The sequence below is a fragment of the Camelus ferus genome, chromosome 19 (genome assembly GCF_009834535.1).
Source record: "Camelus ferus isolate YT-003-E chromosome 19, BCGSAC_Cfer_1.0, whole genome shotgun sequence".
In the NCBI taxonomy this organism is placed as follows: domain Eukaryota; kingdom Metazoa; phylum Chordata; class Mammalia; order Artiodactyla; family Camelidae; genus Camelus; species Camelus ferus.
Genome location: NC_045714.1, coordinates 20047439 through 20053355, shown reverse-complemented (window position 1 = coordinate 20053355; position 5917 = coordinate 20047439).

The window sequence follows — 5917 nt, the reverse complement described above, 5'->3', positions numbered from 1 at the left end:
GAGGCCTTTGCTTTTGCTTTTTTTTTTTGACTTGTGCATTTATAGAGTAATCTCACAAACCTGGAAATTGGTTAGATTTTGTTTTTAAATTCAGATTTTTACCACTGACCCAGTAGCTTTGAGATGTGTTGTATGTAAACACACACACAAAGGAAGAGAGGGGCAAATTGAGGGGGACTTTGTGTTGACTCCATACACTTCACATATTTCTCAAGCAGTGTATATTCCTGTAGGCTGTAGTTTCCAAAGTCACAAATCAAGTGAGGTCATTCAGAGCTGTCCCTGCAGATGTGGCCACACTGCTCCACCCTGCCCCCCCCTAGAATTCAGGCGCCCAGACCCAGCAAGGCTTGATTTTAGCATCGTGTGAACTAATGTGGCGTGAACTGTTCCATGAAAGACCCTCAGTCTGACCGGGAAGGCGTGACTGGTGTGCGTGGCTACGGTAGATTGGGGGCGGGTGCCCCCGACTCACACAGGGCACACCAGTGTCTCCCGACAGCCTTCACAGTCCTCAGTCTCCCCAGTAGAGAAAGCTCAGTCCTCCGAGAGGGAGATGTCAATTGAAAAAGTTATTTTCACCACCAGGGCAGAGGAAGAGAAGGCTAAATCTGAGTTTCTAAACGAGTCACAGCTTTTCAAGAATTAGCATGGATGTTACTAACTGGGGGCTACCACCTGCTCCCCTAAGTCACGGAGCATACTAAACGCCAGGGAAATGAAGCAGGACTTGTGACGAGGGATTCTCTAATTGAGGATAATTAAAATGTTTTTTAAAGGTGTACATTGCTCTTCTGAGGCCTCCTCCCTTACAGAATAGACTTCCCATCCTGAGCTCTGTGACAATCCGTTAGATTTGAAGCTATTCCCCTTTTCCTCTGCAATTCTACGCATTAACGCGTTCAGCAGCTGGCAAAAACTCCATGCTGGCACTAAAAACCAGTCTTCAGTTTCTCCCCCCACAATAATGCCTTTTTCCTCCCTCAGACCTGACCTCTTGCTCAGAGCCATTAGCCCCTGTTAACCTAAGGACATTAACCTCTATAAATCTCTTAGAGTTTTAGGAAAACTTGTCAACATGTAGCGTATGGTTTCATATATGTTGACCGTCAATACAGGAAGCAGGTTAGTCATAGGTCATTGTGTTTCTAGGTAACCAATTTGCCTACCAGCTCTAGGAGTTGGAGGTGGGTAATTTGTTTTAATCACTGCATGTTTCCACCTGAGCAATTAAACACTGGATTATAACCTACCCTATCCTCCTCCCGCACACAGAAAGTGAAGCAAGGAAATAGAACTTTTATGTTTAAAGAAACACTTCAGTTGTTAGGAGCTGATACCCTAAAGAGAAACACTATTAAACCAAAGCCATCAGTTACCAAGCAAAGGCAGAACTGACTCTCCCTGCCTCCTCCTCCTGCCCTCCTCCCCTTCCTTCCAGCCTCCGCAGGGCAGGTTAACAAAGGGAAGCCTAACCCACTGAACTCTTAAGTTATTTACACCAGAGAAGGGAGCTTGGGGGACTCTCTGGGGAGACGCCCCTGACTGAACAAAGGCTTACCTGTTGCCTGGACAGTAACGGTTGTCAGGTTTGAGAAATGCTTTTATAAGGATCAGTCATAAAACAGTCTGGGTTAGAGCAGGGTTTGCGTTTTTTCCATTTTGCTCAAGAGGTAGGGAAGGAAGGGGAGGGGGGATAATAGACATTACAGAAAAACTGAAAAGCCCTTTTCCCTAATCCCACTTCCCTCTCCCTGAGACTAGCACCATCATAAATTCGGTGTTATCTTCCTAGCGTATCCTTTTATAGTCTTACTACTTATACCTGTGTTGTTCTCCGTGAATAATACATCGTTCTGCTTTCTGTGTTTGGTTTTTACTGCCGTGTCTCTATGAGTTTTGCGATCATCCAGGTTGACTGCCCCTAAATCTAGTGCTTGGCTTTCCGCCGCTCTGCCTGTTGCCTCGCCAGTGGGCCATCAGACAGCAGTGTTCGCTACTACAGACAGTGCTGCAGTGAGCACCCTCAGGGTGTGCCCGTTTCCTGAAGAACTCGAGGCATGGGCAAGGCAGTGGAAGCTGGGTGTAGACCGTGCCTCTGCCACTTACTAGCTCAGTGACCTTGGGCAAGTTACCTGACCTCTCTGGGGCCGATTTCCTCCTTTGTAAATCGAGGGGAAATAATAGTACTTCCTAGAGTCCTGAGGATTAAATGAGGGCTGAGTGCCTGGCACGTAGCAGGAACAAAATGCCTGTTAGCTAGCCTCATCAGTATCAAGTAATCAAACCAGTCGAGTCCGCTGGGTCCCAGGCTGTGCACAGCTTGAACATCACTGCCCAGTTCCTCTGCACAACAGTGTTATCAACTCGTGCTCCCACAGTGGCTGCTGACGCTTCCTGCTTTCCCACATATTCATTAACAAAAGAGTTTTAACACTTTTTTTTTCCAACACGATGGGGTGAAAAGTTAATTTTTACTTTTTTTCAACAGCGTTATTGCGTAAATAAAATCGGCTTTAAACGAGATTGCCATCTAGTGGTGGAGGAGTAGACTGCAGTTAGAGGCTAGAAGCCAGAGGCTGTTGGACCCACATACACTCTGGGGTAAAACAGCGTTTCAGACACTCACACACATCTGGTTTGAATTGAAGCAGCTGCATGAGAGTTCTTCTCCCCATTTTTAGGCAACTTGTGATGTTCTCACGTTTTCTAGTGTAGCGATGTGGAGGCCTGTCTGCCCAGCCCTCGGGAGCCTCTTCCAGCCAAATGAATCTGGGTCACTGGCTCCGAAAAGAGGAGTGAGACAGATTAGGAACAAGGCTATTTACAAACTGGCAGGAGACGGTGGCTCCAGCCGGGCAGGCTTTCCTTGAGCAACCCTAATTCTCTAGGGGAGAGGTAGACGGTCAGGAGCAGGCAGGCTTCGGGGCCGTTGCCTCAAACTGCCGCTGCGCTGAGCCCCAGGTAATGTCCTTCCAAATCAGGGGCCTGTGCTGTCTGCTGTGAGGACTTCTAAAATCCATAGTTGGAAAAGATGAGTGCATGAAAATTAATCATCAAAGGTAGTGACACATTTTAAAAGGTCTATCTAAAAATGTCCCATGAAAGATAAGGGTGTAAAAAAAGCAATGTTGCTGAAATATCTTTTATTTCATATCTTATATGAAAAGACATATAACATGTCTTTAAATCAGTACTGTCAGTAAATAAATGGGATATTAAAAGTTAAGAAAATAAGATCCTACCATATAGCACAGTATACAGACCAAACATCCTGTAATGAATCATAATGGAAAGAACATGGAAAAGAATATGTATATATATGTATGTATAACTGAATCACTTTGCTGTACACCAGAAATTAACAGAATACTGTAAATCAACTATACTTCAATTAAAAAAAATTTTAAAAAAAGAAAACAAAGTCTAAACAACGAGCAAAGATCAGCTGTGATTAGAAACATCTATTCAGGCAACTCTAGGCTGTCGCACAGCACGGGCTGGGCTGTTGTTTTCACTGATGCTTTTGCCCAAAACCACTTCCCTTCACCCCTTTTTTCAGCCAAGTCTTAATTTTCTAAGAGATTGATTGGACATGAGCCCCAATCCTACCAGGTGTGCAGCTCCAGCCTTACCTGGTCTGCGGGAAACGGGACGGTGTAACACAGAAAGCAGGAGCCTCACAGGCAGGGAGACGTGGCTTCAGGTCCCAGCCCTGCAATGTCAGGTAAGTCACTTCCCTTCCCTGTGTCTGTTTCCTCATCAGTAGCTTGGGGCTAGTCCTGACCCCAGTGTTGTCAGAAACCTCAGTGCAGGGAAACGTGTGGCAATGCTGGGAATGGACTGAGCGCCGGACAACTATCTGGTCCTGACTCCAGTTGGCACGTGATGATTCCACCCTCCACTGACCTCCCAGGGAGCCGTTGCTTTTACCACCCATTTTCATTCTCCTTTGCCTTCCACCTTTCCTGTCACTTAACCATTTCCATTGTGTACATCAACTCCCCAGTTCATGGGACACGTCGACAGCCCTGGACAGATGTGAGACATTCAGTACATACATACTGCTTGTGAAACTGCCCTATGTGTGAATGCTTCCTTTTCCAGCACTGTAGTCAGCAGTTACCCATAAGGTGTGGAGTTTCAAATCCAAGTTATCACTACAGAACATAACACAAGGTCCAGGAGGTCATGAGTTGCGAAAATTGGGTGCATCTTGGATGCGAGATCAAGAAAGTGAAAGAAATAGATAAAAGTCACAAAGAACAGTTTTAAGAGAGGTAAGTGAAGGGACAAACAACGAAGGGGAACCTACCCTGCCCCAGAGAAGGAGAAAAAGAGCTGGGATTAGAATGGCCCCCAGAGACCTGATGGTTAGCTCTGGCCAGCCCTCGGCTGAGAGGCTGCGGACACACTTGTGAGGGAGGTATCTGTAGAGCTAGAGGAGTCACGAGTCAAGACGTAAAATGGGACTTGTGACGTAGTACAGAGGACAGAATGGAGAAAAAGGCACAAGACTGTGAGTTAGAGGTTAATCCACCCCTTCACCCAACGAACACTTACTGAGTGTCTGCTCTGTGCCAACTCGTGCAAGGACCTGAGGTCCAGAGGACGGGCAAACAACTAAAGGTGAGAAAAGTGGTAAGAAAATTACAGATGGGGAGTGCCATGAAGAAACAGCGCCCGAGCCAGCCAGGGGGTCGGCGTGTGGGCTTGGGCGTCAGAGGTCCGAGAGGGCGCCGCAGAGGGGTGATGTGTAAGACGAAACCAGAGAGAGACAGAGCGGCCAGCAGTGTCAGGAGCCACAGCAAGGGCGCGCCTGCAGGAGGACCAGCAGGTTCAGGGCCTAGAGGCAGGAAGGAGTTCACAGTCCAGAGGAAGGGCAAACTGTAGGGAGGCAGGGGAGGCCGGAAAGCAGTGGGGCAGGGAGAGATGGCAGACCGGGGGCAGGTGAGGGAGCCAGGGAGGCCAAGCGCACAGGCCATGAAAGGAGTTCGGATTTTAGTCCAAGTGTGATGCAAAGGCGGGACAGGCAGGGGATTAAAGCCATTCCTTCCCTTTTCAAGAAGATCAGTCTTCAAACTATGGTTACGAGGGGGGAACAAGGGGAGAAGAGGGATAAACTGGGAGTTCAGGATTTGCAGGTACACCTACTATATATAAAACTAGATAAACAAGGACCTACTGTATAGCTCAGGGAACTACATTCAATATCTTGTAATAGCCTATAATGAAGAATATGAAAAGAAATATATACGTATATGTGTAACTGAATCACTATGCTGTACACCAGAAATTAACACAACACTGTCAACCAACTACACTTCAATTAAAAAAAGGGCAGTCTTAGAGAAAGACAAATCATATGATATCACTTATATGTGGAATCTAAAAAACGATAGATTTTATTTACACACCAGAAATGGACTCAGGGACATAGAAAGCAAACTATGGTTACCCAAGGGGAAGGGAGGAGGGATAAATTAGGCTCTGTCTGGGTCCCATTTACTGACATCGCATTGCCCTAAGCAAGTCGTGTGTCCCAGCCAAGATTCAAGGGCTGCAGAAATGAACTCCACCTCTTGATGAGATGTGCCAAAAAGTCACATTGTGAAGGGGCGTGGATCCAAGGAAGGGAAGAGATGGGGCCATTTTTACAACCCGCGGTGGTAGTGGTACAACCCAGGTTAAGTTACATAAAGTCTTTGAGCCTCGATTTATACGTGGGCGAGATAATAACAACTGCATAGGGTTTTATAACGATTAGAAATAACAAATTTAAATGTAAAGTCCCTGGCCTGTAATAAATATTCAATAGTAGCTGTTTTATTGTTGCAAATAATGATGGCATTTTGTGTCTATTGAGTACAAGTATTTCCTGAATTTCAGTCACTCCTGTGCCACCACCAGAATTTCT